This window comes from Hypanus sabinus, chromosome 4, assembly GCF_030144855.1.
Source record: "Hypanus sabinus isolate sHypSab1 chromosome 4, sHypSab1.hap1, whole genome shotgun sequence".
NCBI classification, from domain to species: Eukaryota; Metazoa; Chordata; class Chondrichthyes; order Myliobatiformes; family Dasyatidae; genus Hypanus; species Hypanus sabinus.
Genome location: NC_082709.1, coordinates 37,389,009 through 37,405,641, shown reverse-complemented (window position 1 = coordinate 37,405,641; position 16,633 = coordinate 37,389,009). Strand labels below are relative to the sequence as shown.

At 38.8% G+C, this 16,633-nt stretch overlaps 1 protein-coding gene and 1 long non-coding RNA gene across 20 annotated transcripts in view; one reads left to right on the top strand and one right to left on the bottom strand.

Moving 5' to 3' along the window:
* LOC132392660 (PTB domain-containing engulfment adapter protein 1-like) overlaps nucleotides 1-16,633 on the bottom strand; it is a 403,579-nt gene that overhangs the window by 60,667 nt on the left and 326,279 nt on the right. The gene's annotated exons all lie outside the window — the stretch shown is intronic.
* LOC132392662 (uncharacterized) overlaps nucleotides 6,260-16,633 on the top strand; it is a 41,048-nt gene continuing 30,674 nt past the window's right edge. The window contains exons 1-2 of the long non-coding RNA XR_009511616.1: nucleotides 6,260-6,512; nucleotides 6,599-6,712. This is a non-coding gene — a long non-coding RNA (uncharacterized LOC132392662). The remainder of the gene's footprint in view (nucleotides 6,513-6,598; nucleotides 6,713-16,633) is intronic.

The window sequence follows — 16,633 nt, the reverse complement described above, 5'->3', positions numbered from 1 at the left end:
GCCTTGAGAAGTGGTAGTAACGTTTGTCCCAAGCACACTCCAGTCTCCCACTGCCTGAGTCAGAGTTGAGGAGTCTCATCAATGTTACCTGGGAGTTACACCTCAGAGTTGAGGAGTCTCATCAACGTTATCTAGAAGGTTACATCTCAGTTAAAAATCATCTCATAATGCCAAAATCTTTATACATCCTGAATCAACCATCGAGTAACGACTTCGCGTTAAAACCAAACCTGCAGACAGTAGGTAAATTATTCAATTATAAAATTTTAAAAAGCCACATTTTGATAAAAAGCAGCTGAAGTCATTCCTTCGTATTTGTCTCAATGTATTAAAGAAGTTTTTGAATTTCAAAGGTTTTATTTTCTCTTAAAAGGTTTTTTTTCTTGAATCGTTGATAATTTTGTATTGTGTTAGTTGAGGAGGTATCATGGTTAGCACCGAGGACTTTGAATCGTGTGATGGGAGTTCATATCTTCAGTAATCATCGGAAATAGGTGTATAAATTCAGTAGAGAGTAGCCTAATAAGTTGTGTTGCGTCCCCGTAGCATTTCCACCTGACAATTTATCTTGGCGCAACCGCAGATAATATTGTAATATAATATTCAAAAGTGTATTTCTCGCGATACTTTGCTATAGGCGTGTCTGGTTGAGTAAAGTGGTCATCCCTGACTTAGTCAGATAGTTTTTTTCATATTAGTTCATATTTTTCTCTTTACCCTTATCCCTTCAATATACCTTCATCATGTCAAAAAGGAAATGGAATGATGACTATGTGTGCTTTGGTTTCACTTGCACAACAGGAAATGATGGCTTGCAAAACCCCAGTGCATTCTTTGTAGCATTGTGTTTTCCAACTCAAATCTGAAGCCATCCAAGCTTTAAGAGCACTTCAAGAAAAAGCACTGCGGAGCTGATGTTGAAGGACATGATGCTGGGTCATTGAAAATCAAAAGAGCATGTTTTGATCCACAAAGAACTCTTCCAAAATTAGGTTTCATTTCTGTTGAAAAACTACTACTACTTGCTTCATACCAAGTGGCATATAAAGTGGCCAAATCCAAGAAGCCCCATACAATTGCGGAAGATCTCATCAAGCCATGAGCACTGGAAATGGCAACAATTATCCTGGGCAAAGAAGCAAGAAAAAAATTTGAACAGGTGCCCCAATCAAATAATGTCATTCACAACCGAATCAGTGATTTGAGTGAAGATATTTTGAACCAAGTCATCTCAGATGTCAGAGCTAGTCTTCTTAAAATCTTTATTCAGTTGGATGAGTGAACTGATGTCTCCAGTTGTAGTCAACTCATCACATTAGTGAGGTATATCAATGATGGTGCTGTGAAGGAAGATTTCCTGTTTTGTAAAGATCTGAAAACAAACACACCTGCAAAGGATGCGATGCAGCTGGTGAAAGACTTCTTTGCCAAACATGATTTAGGTATCAAAGTCATCAGTTCTGTGTGCACTGACGGGGCACCTGCAATGCTTGGAAATAAATCTGGCTTTTCTGCATTGATGAAAAAGACTCGCAAGTTACCCATTGTTTTCTTCATCAGCATGCTTTGGCATCAGAAACATTGCCTCCAAATCTGAAGAAAGTCCTTGATACTTGTGTGAAGATCATCAACTGGATCGGGGGCGTGCTTTGAACCATCACATCTTCAAATCATTTTGTGAGGATCTGGGAAGTGAGCATTCAGTTTTGCTTTTCCACACAGAAGTCCGTTGGTTGTCACGAGGACAAGCTTTAATCCGCTTATTTGAACTGCAGGAAGAAATCAAAATTTTTCTGAGGGAGCATGAATGTGATCTGGTTGGGGCAATGGAATCACAGGAATTCACCCAAATGCTGGCTTACTTAGCTTACATTTTCACTTGTATAAATGACCTGAGTGTTACTATTCAAGGAAAAGGGATAAACATATTGAAGGCTTGTGAAAAGTTGAATGCCTTCAAAGAGAAGTTACATCTTTGACGTCAAATGGCGGAAAAAGGCGGTTTCTAAAATTTTCCTTCACTAGAAGAGATGGTTGATGATGCTGGATCCATAACTCTTACTGTGCATGAAGATATTGTGGCTCATTTAGAAATGCTGTCAGAATCGTTTGATGGATATTTTGCTGCTGGAGACCTGAAGATTTCAGAAGAATGGATCATGAATCCATACTCCTACAATTTGGAGAAAATGTCAGATGATGAAGAGCTGAAGGAAGATCTTACTTATTTATGGACAAATCGAGCTCTTGAAATGCAATTTGAAACCAAGACTTTGGAGGAGTTTTGGTGTGCAGCACTGGATATGTTTGTTCCCAGGACTTGGTGGAAAAGCACACCGTGTCCTCATTCCATTTGCAACAAAATACTTGTGTGAATCTGGATTCAGTTCTCTTTTGTCAATCAAGACAAAATCTAGGAATCGCCTGAATCCACAGGCAGACCTGCGGATCGCAGTCAGCAAGAAAGTTCCTCGTTTTGACAAAATCATGAATGAGAAGCAGGAGCAAAGAAGTCATTGAGTTTTATGTTCACAATTGGGATTGATTTCACTGTTTACAATTTTTTCTGAATAAATTAGAATCTAATTGCTCAATTTATATTTGCATTTTATGCACTGAGTTAAAAGCTTATTTTTTTAAGTTCAAGTTGTTCACTCGCAGTATTGTATGTGGTTCAAAAATTAGAAATTAGACTTCTTCATCCTCAAATATGATTTTACTTTTGTAGGGGGTGCGAACATGAATCAAACATTTCCTAGGGGTGTGGCGCATAGAAAAGGTTGGGAACCACTGCCCTAAACAGAAAATGCTGCCCTGGACTCCAAATGTCAGACTCTTAAAAGCTTCCCACTTGCTTTTCATCTTTTGCCACTTCAAACAGGCTCACCCAATCCACTCTGCCAAATGCAGCCTAATTTGCTCAAAATTAGCCCTGTTGAAGTTTAGGTTCTGAACATGCGGGCCTGTCCTATCTCTTTCCATCACTACCTTAAAACTAAGAGAATTAATGTCTCTAGAGCCAAAATACACCGAGTGTCACTTCAGTTTCTTGCTCTGCCTCGTTCCCTAAGGTCCAGTGTTGCATCCTCCTGAGTACATTCTCTGTACATTAACTCATGTGCATGTGTGGAGGAGACAGCTGCTTTCCAAGTTCCCACAAAGGGCAAAGCCTGATCGTCAAAATCCAAGAACTTAGAATATGGGAGTGCACCCATTAAATTAGATTAGAGTTAAATTGGGGTTGCTGGGGCAGAATGACTCGAAGGGCTGGAAAGGCCTACTCTGCACTGTATTGCTAAATAAAAATAAATGAAATAAAATGGACCTGGGTGGCTAGAGGTGCTGACTAACCATCACCTTCTCAAGGGCAATCAAAAACTGGGCTTGCCACTTTGCCTAAATAATAAAAAGGTTACATAATTGAAATGGTAATGTGATGCTGTGTGCAATATGGAAAATTATTTCAGAACTCCTATTTTAAAAAATATTGAGCTGTACAGTTTGTATAAATCATATTTAAAGTCAATTTGTTACAGAATAATTTGCAATGCAAGTTCTCAAATGAATAATTCAGAAGTGATTTTAAGTGATAGGCTAATTATTTAATTCACTGAACTTTGAAAATGCAATCTATTCTGCTGTCATGCATTGTGAATGTTCTTCTTAGTTTCCGTATTATTCCTGATTTCTAATCATAACTAATTTGGAACAGCACTGTGTTTAAACAAATGAAACCAGCCAAATGAAGTTGACATATCAGGTTCAGTGAGTATTTTATGTGCTGAACACTACGAAGTGTGTGTTTCTGCACTGTAAATGATCTGTCCACATAGCAGCTCTGCTTTTTCAGGTAACTGCACAGAGAATGAAGGCGATATCCAAATGAAACATCTCGGTACAATGTTACATGCAGTGCAGCGTCATCTCACCAACTGGCTTTGGCACTTCTCACCCTGTTCTTCTAAAGTCTGGAAGTGATTAGATGGGGGTGGGTTGGGTCCAGACTGTAGCTTGCTTAACATCAGATCATTCCATAATAAAGCACACTATTTGAGATTTGTTCTTTGTAGATGTCACAGTGTTCATCTTTAATTCAGTGATTAAATTACAATGAGGATGAACAAAGTTTTCATTGCTTGGAAACTAGCATCAGTGAAATGGTTGTCATCTTACAAGGCACCAACATCCCATCCAAAATCTGTATTAACGGTGAAACTCCAGAAAAATGTGGATTGCTTTTGCCATTGCAATTTAACTTCAAGCCTCAGAGAGTCAGAATCAGTTTTAATATCACTGGCATATGTTGTGAAAATTGTCTTTGCAGCAGTAGTTCAATGCAATATATAATACTAGAAATAAAACAAGAATTACAGTAATTATAAACACATATTATATAGTTAAATTCAAAAAGCAGTGCAAAAATTAAAATTAAAAAATAGTGAGGTAGTGTTCATGGGTTCAGTGTCCATTCAGAATTTGGATGGCAGAGGGGAAGAAGCTGTTGTTGAATCATTGAGTGTGTGCCTTCGAGCTTCTGTGCCTCCTCCCTGATGGTAGCAATGAGAACAAGGCACAACCTGGGTGTTGGTGGGGGTCCTTAATGATGGATGCTGCTTCTGTGATGCCTCAGACCTTGAAGATGTCTTGGATGCTATTGAAGCCAGCGCCAGTGATGGAGCTGACTAAATTCACAACTTATTTCAATCTTGTGCAGTGGCACCTGCTCCCTCCAAAATACCAAATGGTGACACAGCCAGTTACAATGCTCTTCCTGGTACATCTGTAGAAATTTGTGACATATCAAATCTCCTCAAACTCCTAATGAAACACAGCATCTGTTGAGTCTTCTTTGTAGCTGCATCCATATGTTGGGCCCAGGATAGATCTTCAGAGACATTGACACACAGGAACTTGAAATTGCTCCCACTACTGATCCCTATATGATGGGCCCTCAATCGAGCCTGAAAACAAAGTACACTTCAGCCTCTACCTGTTGATTGTTACCTGTAGATACAAACTATGCACTGGTCTCTTTTCCCACACTATTAGTTTATCTGGTCAAGTCTCCTTTCATCTGTTTAAGGAACTTGAGGTCCATCAAGGAACATAATGATTAGAGATTGTCAAAACATAAAATGCTGGAAACATTCAGCAGGTCAGGCATCACCGCAAACATCTTAAAACTTAAAAATAGGTGATGGAACAGGATTAGAGCAAGTCTTGAAACTGGAGAATGGAAAATGGAAAATGGAGAGGGAAACAAAAAAAAAGTGTTAGCAGGATGGAAAGTAAGAATGACTTAATGACAAAAAGAATGGGAACACAAGGCAAGCTAAGTAGGTAGTGGAAGTAGTAAGATAGATCTTTGGAGGTGTATATAGCAGTAATATAACATAATTGTTGTTGCACAAGATAGATGCAATGGTTATAATCTGTAAATGCTTAATTTAGTTTTGAGTATAGGAACATACTCAGCCCCCAAACTCTATTCACATGAATGAGTGTCGCAACTAGAGATTTTGATCAATTTAACTGAGAATTTGTATTTGAGATTCACATGCTTCTGTTTTCACAATAGAGTCCAAAGAAAAAAAAAGGGGAAATTGTAAAGCATGAAAAACTGAAAATTCAAATACTGAAATGTCAGCAGTTCAAAATTATCCCTTTGCTCAGTACTTAGCTGAACCACCTCTATTACAGCAGGTAGTCTTTTTTGGATAAGTGCTAGCATTGCACAATGCGATGAAGCAAGATTTGCCTATTCCTCAGAAAATTGCTCAAGCCATGCCAGGTTATTTGAGGTGGTGGGCAGCAATCTTGAGGTCTTGTCAGAGATGTTGGATCAGGTTAAGGTCAGTACTCAGACTGGGATACTCAAAGCACATTAATTTCCTTCATCTGAAGCCACTCCGTGGTTGCTCTGGCAGTGTGCTTTGGGTCACTGTACTGCTAAAAGACAAACTTCCTCTTCGGTTTAAGCTTCCTAGCAGAAGCCAGCAGGTTTTCATCCAGGATCTCTCTGTACTTAGTAGCATTTTGCTTACCATCACTTGCGACCAGATTTCTAGTCCCCTGCAGCTGAAAACGTCCCCACAGCATGATGTTACCTCCACCATACTCTACAGCAGGGATGGTGTTGCCTGGCTGATGCACGGTATCAGATTTGCGCCCCACGTACCACCTTGTGTTGAGGCCAGAAAGTTCCACATTATTATAGTATCTTTTAAGTGATGCTTTGCAAAGTCTTTCCGGGCAAGTATTTGATTTATTTTTAAGCCAGGACTTTTTCTTGCCACTCTTCCACAAACATACTTTTTTGTGCAAGGCCTTAGAGATTGTGGAGCCATAAATCTCATCTCTAGTTGCAGCCACTGACTTCTGCAGCTTACTCAGTGTGACGGTGTCACAGTAGCCTCTCTTGCAAATGCTATTATTCTCTGGTGACTAAGTTTAGAAGGACAGCCTGAGCGTGGCAGTCTGGCTCGTTTCATATTCTTTCACTTAGCTCCGGGGTATGCTCAGTGTCTTTTCCCATATTTATGCTTCACTATTACCATTTTCCTGACTGGTCTTGAATACTCTTTTCTTTTAATTTTAGTTTGGTCTGTTGAAAATCTACCACACCGTTGGACCTTACAGGAAGAGGGTTATTTATCCTTATAAATTCATTGAAAACAGGCGATCCTCCTATTTTCTACATCAACAAAATTGGGTGAGTTGGTAAAGTAATACAGTATATTGCACCTGAAGAAAGTTAGCACAGTAATTACAAAGGGGATGAATACTTTTTAAGCCTCACAATTTTTTGTTTTTAAATTTTTGTAAATTGTTGACAATTTTTGGAATTTTTCTTTTGATTTGACATGATGCAATGCTTTGTAGATTAGTTCAAAAAATCATACTTGTACATATTTTAAACAGAAAATGAGACAGGAAAATGTGAAAATAGTCGTGGGGAGCTGAATACTTTTTCTAGGCACTGTATAAGGCATTAAAATGAAAGATGAGATTTATTGAATGGGTAGAAGCTTGAATTTATGTGGGAGAATTAAAATAATTTGAAGAGAAAATAATGGTTATGTTTATATATTGAATGAAAATGTGCAGCTGAATGAAGATTAAGGCTCCCCGATATCCAGCTTTTACTTCTTGTCCAATTACCAAAGTCTTTTGCGTCTTGCTGGTCATATTATATTACCTCTGTCTTATCTACGAAAATAACTTCAATGCTGCTGAAAATATGGACTTTTGTTGCTCACTAGCACCACTGGGTGGCATTCGCTAATATAACACCAGCTGAAATATCCACTTACATTAATTATCCCTTCCTGATCCCCCCCGAACCAGAACCTGCCCATGAGTTTGTATTCACCCACACTTTCAGTTTCCCATCTTCTTCCCTTTATTCCAACCTCCACTGTCCTTTCTTTTCAGATTCTGTCTTCTTCACCTGCTTGCCTGTTCTTCCTAACTCCTATCACCCCCCAGGATCTAATATTATTCCGGCTTTTTACACCCTCACCTATTCATCTTTCGCCTTCACCTATCACCCATCAGCACATGCTCATTCCTTTCTCCCTCCACCCTCCTACTCTGGATTCTGCCCTCTTTCAAGTTCTTATGAAGGGTATTGGCCTGAAACATTGACTGTTTATATCCCTCCATAAATGCAGCCTGATCTGCAGAGTTTCTCCAGCATTTTTGTGTGCTGCTCTATGTGAATGTGCAATATCTAATGTCAATCATTCTGTTATGGTGAATGAAGATATTAGTCCTCTGCTTTTCAATTTATTCCCTTTATGTTCTATTGCATCCTTCACTACAAGTCATAAAGATCTGTACCTGATCTCTCGCTATGTACTACCCCAAGAATATAACCTTGACCTCCAAGATGCCACATATCGATAACACCACACATTGTGCCTGCAAGTATCAGCAATGAATTGTTATTTAAATTAATCAGAGAACTAGCAATGAGATAGTTTATTTAATTTTCCGAGGTATGTATCGAAAGGACAGGCAGGAAGGCGTAGGCGGTGGGTGATGTGGCTCTGTTGGTAAGAGATGGAATTACACCTTTAGAAAGAGGTGACATAGGGTCAGAAAATGCTGTATCTTTGTGGGCGCAGTTAAGAAATTCCAAAGGGGAAAAGAAACATTATGGAAATCATATATAGGACTCAAATAGTAGCCAAGATGTGGGGTTGAGATTGCAAAGGAAGCTGGAAAAGGCATGTAATAAGGGTAATGTCACAATTGTAATGAGGCACTTCAATATGCAACGGGATTGGGAAAATCAGGTTGGTGTTGGATCGTAATAGAGGAGATCTGTTAAATGCATAAAAGATGGCTTTTTAAAGCAGCTTGTGCTTGAGCCTACACAAGGAAAGGTTATCTTAGATTTGGTGTTGTGTAATAACCCAGATCCTATTAGGGAGATTAACATAATGTAACCATTAGAGGCAGTGATCATAATATGATTGAACTCATACTGCAATTTGAGAGGGATAAGCATCAGTATCACAATGGAGATGATTCTGAGAATGAAGGGGTTAACATATGAGGAGTGTTTGACAGATTTGGTCCTGTATTCAATGGAATTTAGAAGAATGCATGGGGATCTCATTGAAACCTACCGAATGTTGAAAGAACTAGGTAAAGTTGATGTGGAGAGGCTGTTTCCTTTGGGGGGGCTACCCAGAACTAAAGGCACAGCCTCAAAATTGAGGAGCAACCTTTTAGAACAGAGGTAAGGAGGGATTTTTTTTTTAGCCAGAATGTGGAATGCTCTGCCACAGACTCACTAATTAAAGTGGAAGTTGGTAGATTTCTGATTAGTCAGAGCGTCAAGGGATATGGCGAGAAAGCAGGAGTATGGGGTTGAGTAGGATTTAGGATCAGCCATGATGGAATGGCAGAGCAGACTGGATGGGCAGAATGGCCCAATTCTGCTCCTATGTCTTATGGTCTCTGGATCTTTGTCAGTGAAAAATGGAGATATTAGAGCAGGAGAACTTGGTCAAATAGAGATGTAACTAAGCTCAACTTTAAAAAAACAGAAATTGGTAGAGAAAGAATTCCAGAATTTATTTGCCAAGACAGTTGAAGGCATAGCTGGCCAAAGAACAGGAATACAGTTTGGGGGATGAAGTAAGGAGGCCGAAATTAAAGGAATGAAATTTGAAGAGGGAATACAAAGAAGGACAAAAACATGGAGGAATTTGAAATCAAGGATGTTAATATCTGGGTTTTCTTAACAAGAAATCCGTGAAGGTTTGTGTGCACAGAACTGATTAACGATGTCAGTGTTGGGACCGCTTCTTTTTACATTGTTTATCTGTGTTTTAGATGATGGGATGGAAAGCTTTGTTGCCATATTTGCAGATGATACGAAGATTGTTGGAGGGGCAGGTAGTGCTGAGGAAACAAGTATGTTGCAGAAGGACTTTGACAGATTAGGAGAATGGGCAAGAAAGTTGCAAATGAAATACAATGTTGAAAAATGCATGGTCATGCACTTTGGTAGAAGAAATAAATGTGCAGACTGTTTTCTAAATGGTGAGAAAATCTAAAAATCTGAGAAGCAAAGGGACTTGGGAGCTCTCACGCTAAACAGCTTACAGGTTAACTTGCAGAATCAAGAGACTGGAAATACAAGAGCAGGAATGTGATGCTGAGGCTTTATAAAGCACTGGTGAGGACTCACTGAGTATTGTGAACAGTTCTGGTCTCCTCATCTAAGAAAAATGCTGTTATTGGAGAGGGTTCAGGGGAGGTTTACAAGGATGATTCTGGGAATGAAAGGGTTATCATGCAAGAAATGTTTGATGGCCCTGAGTCTGTACTCATTGGAATTTAGAAGGATGACGGGAGATCTCACTGAAACCTTTCAAACATTGAAAGGCCTGGACAGTGTAGATGTGGAAAGGATGTTTCTTATGGTGGGGAATTCTAGGACAACAGGGCACAGCCTCAGGATAGAGGGGCTTCCATTTAAAACAGAGATGCAGAGAAATTTCTTTAGCCCAGAGGGTGGTGAATTTGTGGAATTTATTACCACTGACAGCTGTGGAGGCCAGGTCGATTGGTGTATTTAAAGCAGAGTTTGAGAGGTTCTTGATTGGACACAGCATCAAAGGTCACGGGGAGAAGGACAGGGAGAGAGGCTGAGGAGGGGGTGAGAAAGGATCAGCCATGATTAAATGGCAGAGAAGACTCGATGGGCTAAATGGCCTAATTCTTCTCCTATGTCTTAAGTTAGGAAAAGGAAAGTGAATTAACAAGGGTTTACTGCTGAGGACATGTGTAAAACTTCTAGGTTATAGTACAGAACTTCATTTTATTTTTCTCTCTTTTTTCAGTTCTATATACTGTATCCAAAAATATATTTTCAATTTATGCAGTTGTGATAAAATGTAATGATCTGCAATTCTGATTCCCCACCCTATCATGCCCCCCCAACAACTGATGCAGCCTAACTTTCTGAATATATTGAGTTCTTCCTGTTCTTATTTCAGGCTTATAATATCCACACCATTTTCCTGTTAGTGATTTTATGTCAAAGTTGGAGGACAGCAGGAGGTTAAGATGTAAAATTCATTTACAACAAGCTGAAAAAGCTAATCAATAATTTTTAGATATCTATGGGACGAATATATCTATTGCTTCTTTCCACCAGAATACACGACAGAATCAAAATATTAAAACAACGTATGTTTCCCAATTGGCACATATACAGGTTAACAACAAAAAGTAGTTATTATTTTAAGATTTTAACGAACCATTTTATCTCCTTTAATATGTCCTTTCAATTCCAAAAGAAATGCAGAGCACATAATCAATGGAGGGGCTTTTCTGGTGTGGTTGAAGTTCATCACAGCTTTAATTAATACACAGCTTTTACCATCATAAGATGTGCATAAATACACAATTCATTGCTTCCCATCATTAAATCCTAATTGCTGCTGTCATTGAAATGGGTTTTAAATTATTTCAGTGCTGGTAAATATGTTTACTGATGTCTTCCCTGCACGGTGTACATTTGGTTCTCTATTTTTGCAGTGTAATTGGAAATGCGCATTGTGAACTTGGTTCAGAGTAGGGAAAATGGGGCTGGGTGCTGGCCAAGCTGAGAGTGTTGTATTTTGGGGAGTATCAGGGATGCATCAGCAGGGAAGTTCTCTCTTCTACTCTAACACCCTACAGCAAGAACTAATGAGCAGCAAGTATTTTCAAATTTATTAAACCGACAAAGTAAAACTAACTGAAATGCTTAAATGATTGTTAGATGGCTGTAGTGACACCTTGTGGCAGTAAATGATACAAGTTGCAAAATCATCGCTCCAATCTGAAAAAATAATTATGGCTAAAGTGCCAAAACAGTGGATTCCAGTCAATTGGGCCAACAGTTAATGGGGACAGTTGCTTATTTGGGACAACTCTCAAAGAACAAAATCAATTCAAGAAAATAGCCAGAATTTCCTTCATTTAGTTGGGACGCAGTGCCACTTAATTGGGACAGGAGACTTTTGCCGAACAGTTTCTAACTAGCGTCAGTCATGTGTACCTGTGTGGCCATTAGACACTACATCATGCTTAAAGCAAACTGTTTTTAAATAGTGCATGTAGTTTGTTCAAAAAGCAGTGAATGTTGTCACTGATAATTGGCAAGCAATAAGCACGAAGACAATTTGGAACTATTTTGCTCACTGGAGTTTCAAGCATTCAGGCTTGGAGATGTGAGAAATGTACAGGTGTGAAAATAAAATGATTTCACATCTTCAGCAGGTTTGGAACTATGAAGAACTTGAAGGTATCCAAAATCATCTTGAACGTTACAATGAAAATGAAAGTTTGGATGGTGCAACAGTTTCTAACTAGTGTCAGTTGCGAGCACTTGTGTGGCTATTTGACACTACACTGTGCTTAGCATTAGTTGTGTATGCTTATGTTACATAATTCACTTGGGCCGACTGACGTTGAATTAGAAAGCAGTGATTTTTGTTACTACTTCATGCAGGAAGGCAATGAGGAAGTCCATTATTTGCATTAGGTGTCTGCACTGATTTTGTTCCTTTACAATCAAAAGAACACAGCAGGGTTCACTGCATGAATTCCTCTGTTGATAAATATTCGGAACTAATATACATTTTATCATACTGTAGTAGTATAGTTTGCCTTCTGATTTGTTCAGTATTTTATTTAAGTACATAATTTGTTACTCAGTTAAGCGGTAGTTTGTTTTAAAAATATTTCCACGAAGCTTCAGTTAATTGGGGCATCCATTTAATTGGGCCAGAATATACAGGTCTCAAAGTTGAACAGATTCCACTGTATTACCAATGTTACTTTGTAAGCCAGACAGTAACTCAGGTTTCTTTCTGCACTGAAATATTGTAAAGTAACATGATCTTGCATGCTGCGCTCTCATGCTGAACTCAACATGAAGTTTAGAAAAGGTACCAAGAACGCAGGATAATTAGTTCAGAACATATGAAATAGAAGCAGATAGAGGCTATTCAGTTTTCATGCCTATTTTGCAATTCAATATGACCATGGTACATCTTTTACCTCAAACTACTTTCCTGAACTAATCCTTTGTGCCCTGATTCTCATCGGGTAGGGTATCGATAGTCGGGAAGGTTGGATAGCTCTGGGCACCAAGCCGGTTTGGAAAGTTTGAGAATGGCGAAATCCAGGTCCAAAGTGAATTTCTGTGCAGCATGTTCTAGGCTTGCAGCGATTTGCTGTGGTGGGGCCCGGATCCTAATATGAAGTACAATCCATTGTTCAGACGATTTAAACACCAGCCCAGATAGAGTGGGGGCTCCTCTCTCAGTGATACCTCTTATTAAAAGGTAGTCAATAGAATATACTCCCAGGCTGTGTTACTTTTTTCTATAAGACAAACCCACTGTTCCAGCGATCATTCTGGTGATATTTTGCTGCACACCCTCAATCACAAATATATACAACTCAGTAGCCACTTTATTTGGTATATCTGTACACTTGCTCACTAATCCAAACATCTATTAGCCAATCATGTGGCAGTAACTGAATACATAAAAGCATGCAGACATGGTCAAGAGGTTCAGATTTTCTTCAAACCAAATATCAGAAGGGGGAAGAAGTACGACTTTGATTGTGGAACTATTGGTGCCAAACAGGGTGTTTTCAGCATCTCAAACTGATCTCCTAGAGTTTATAGAGAATGGCGTGAAAAAGAAAAAAAAATCACCGACCAGTAGTTCTGTGGGTGACAAAACATTGTTAATGAGACAGGCCAAACTGGTTCACGCTGACAGGAAGACAACAGTAACTCAGATAACCATACAATAGTAGTGTGCAGAAGAATTCTCTGAACACACCACACATGAAGTTGATGGGCTACAACAGCAGAAAAACCATGAACATACATTCAATAACCATTTTATTAGGTGGCCATTGACTGTATTTCCTGCAGTTGGTAGACCAGATAAGGACTCCATATTCCGATTAATTTGCGACATGGTCTCTGAATATTTGGAGACGTCTGTACTGTTGCACTCGTCACTTCAAGAAATGTCGAACTTCCATTTCCCAATCTAATTGCTAGCTGAACTTGCACATCAACTTTCAAAGAGTAATTTCGCACAAAAAGAGGCCTTTTAGCTTAACTAACACATGCTGGCAAAGCTGCCAGCCTGAACTGGTCCCATATGCATGCATTTGGCCCCAGTCCCTCTAAACTTTTACTAACCATGTAGGAGATTAAACACCTTTTAAAATTGTAATTATACCCATCTCTGCAGCTTCATCTGGCAGCTCTTTGAATATACTTACTATCCTTTGTGTGAAAATGTTGTCCCTCAATTCCCTTTCAAATTTTTCCCCTGACCTTAAACCTTAAATTTGTGAAACATTATCTTCCATGCACAAAGCCATATTGATTATCCTTAATCTGCCCTTGTATTTCCAAAAGCAGATATATCCTGATTCTAAGAATCCTCTTCAATAACTTTCCCACTACAGATGTTAGCTCACCAGCCTATGGTTCCCTGCCCTTTCCTGCAGACTTTTTAAATAAAGGTGCATTAGCCATCTTCCAGTATGTCCTATCTGGTTAAAGATGACGCATCACAGAATCATTTTCATTTTATAATCCTGCTCGAGCTCTCTGGTCTTCGTCCACCGGTCTCATAAATTTAAGCAATCTCCCTCAAAAGAAAATTGGCAGTTCAGTTTTTTTTTTAAACTACAGTCTTAAACTGTAAAAGATGCAGACTCAGTTGACACTTTTAAAAACTAGCTCAGAACTTATTCGTTCAATCTTGCCTTCAACTAACATGATTCTGTCTTTTATTTTTTACGTTTGCACTTCGTCCCGTTGTAGAGCAGTCTGAAGTACATCGTTTGTATGAGAAGTGCTCTATAAAGAAGTTAATATTATTATTAATATTTCTGCCAAGAACCCTGCAGTTTCCTGGGGCAGTGTCTGTGAAGGGAAATGGACAGTTAATGAGATCCTTCATATGGATTTAAGCAATCCAAGTGAAAGGGCTGACCTAGGATACACTGATGTACTTTGTCAGACCCCAGGGATTTAACCAACTTCACGCACTTTAAACGGCCAGCAGCCCCTCTAAGACATTACTATTCTTTCCCCTTAATGCCTATTAACTTCTTCACTCTGAATACATAAAAGAGATATTCATATTCACGACCTTGTCTGTCTTCTGTGACTCCATACATAAATGACTACATTGATCCTTAAGGGGATTTATTCTCTCCCTTGTCACTTTTAGCTCTTAATATACATGAAGAATCTCTTTAGATTCTTCTTTACCTCATGTCCTGTGTCTTCCCTCCTTATTTCTCTCTCGAGTACTCCTAGATATCTGATATAACTTGAAACCAGTTGCATATACCTATCTAATGCCTTCTTTTTTCTGACCAGTGCCTCAATATTCTTTGTTAACCAGGGCTTCCTGTTCTGGTCAAAATTACCCTTCATTCTTGCAGGAACAAGTGGTCTCTGAACTCTCATCTGACTCCTAAAAGCCTCCCACTTCTCAACATTATTTTACCTGCCAACAGCATCTCCTAATCAACTCCTGCAAGTTCCTGTCTAATGCTTTCAAAACTTCCCTTGCCTTAATATATGAATTTAAAGTGTGCACTACTTCTACTTTCATCTGTAATTATTTAAGAGTTATTAAAATTGTGATCACAAGTCTTAAAATGTACTCCCTCACAAACACTTTAGTCGCTTGCCTGTTTCATTTCCCAATATAAGGGTCCACTTTTGTCTCAACTTTTGTTGGGCTATCCGCATACCGCTTGTGGAAACTTTCGTAGATACACTTAACAAATTCCACCTATCCAAGTTTTTGTGCTATGACAGTCCCAGTCAACACGAGGGACGTTGAAATCATCTACTAGCGCAACCTTTATTAGTTTTACAGCTATCTGCGATCCCCCTGCCCAGGGTAGTGGTAACGGCAGGAATATTAGAAACTTTTAAGAGACATTTAGATAGTCACATAAATGTGAGGAAAATAGAAGGATATGGAGATTGTGTAGACAGAAGGGATTAGTTTAGATAGCTATTTGATTACTAATTTATTTAGTTTGGCACAACATCATATACCGAGATCCCATTCCTGTGCTGTACTAGTCAATGTTCTAGTTGCTTAGCCTGTCTATATTCTACTGAAGCCTCTCTGCTTCCACCACACAGCAATTAGTTTTGTATCACCAGACAAACCGCTTACCCAAAACATTGCTATAGATCAGAGAGTGCCCGATACCAATCACTGCAGCACTTCCCTTGTCACAACCTCCTATTGTGAAAACAGTCCATTCTGTCTCCAGATATTAGTCAATCCTCAACCCTTGCCAGTGTATTAGCACCAAAACTTTGCATTCTACATTTTTCCTGCTAGTGATCTCTTATGAAAAGTCTTTTGAATGTCCAAATAATTAGCTGATTGCTCTCATCTGGTCTGCTACTTACAACTGAAAAATTCCTGTGGATTTATGAAACACAGATCCTCTTTTCATAAATCATGTTGACTCTGTCTAATTGCATTCTTTTTTAAAATGCCCTGTTATACTTCAACAATAGATTCTAGCATTTCCCCCACTATTGCTTTCAGGCTAACAAGTCCACAGTACACGGTCCTGCTTTCTCTCTCCTCCTTTTGCCAGGAAGTGGAGTTACATACATTATCTTTCTATTTGTGGAAATCATTCTAGAAATGATGGAATCTTAGCAGATTGCAATCAGTGTATTCCTCATTCCCTTTACCACAGGCCAAAGACTGTCAATTTATCAAATTTTGGTGGGTTTAATTTTTCCAATGCTTACTATTTATTAATAGCAATTTCTTTGAGTTTCTCACTCACACTAAACCTGTACTTCTCCACTACTTCAGAGAGGTTTTCTGTGTCATCCAGCTGTAGCAAACATAAAACATTCTCTGAAATTAATTTCCCCATCCTTATTTTGTTAATGTTTTGGCAGAATTATAAAACATTTCCTATTACCCAGTACTTATGAAAGGAACTCATCTGCAGATTCTATTCCAGGACTCAGATGGCAGATGTGTTTTTCTCATATATTTTGAAGTTTTAAGAGACTTCGTAAAATCTT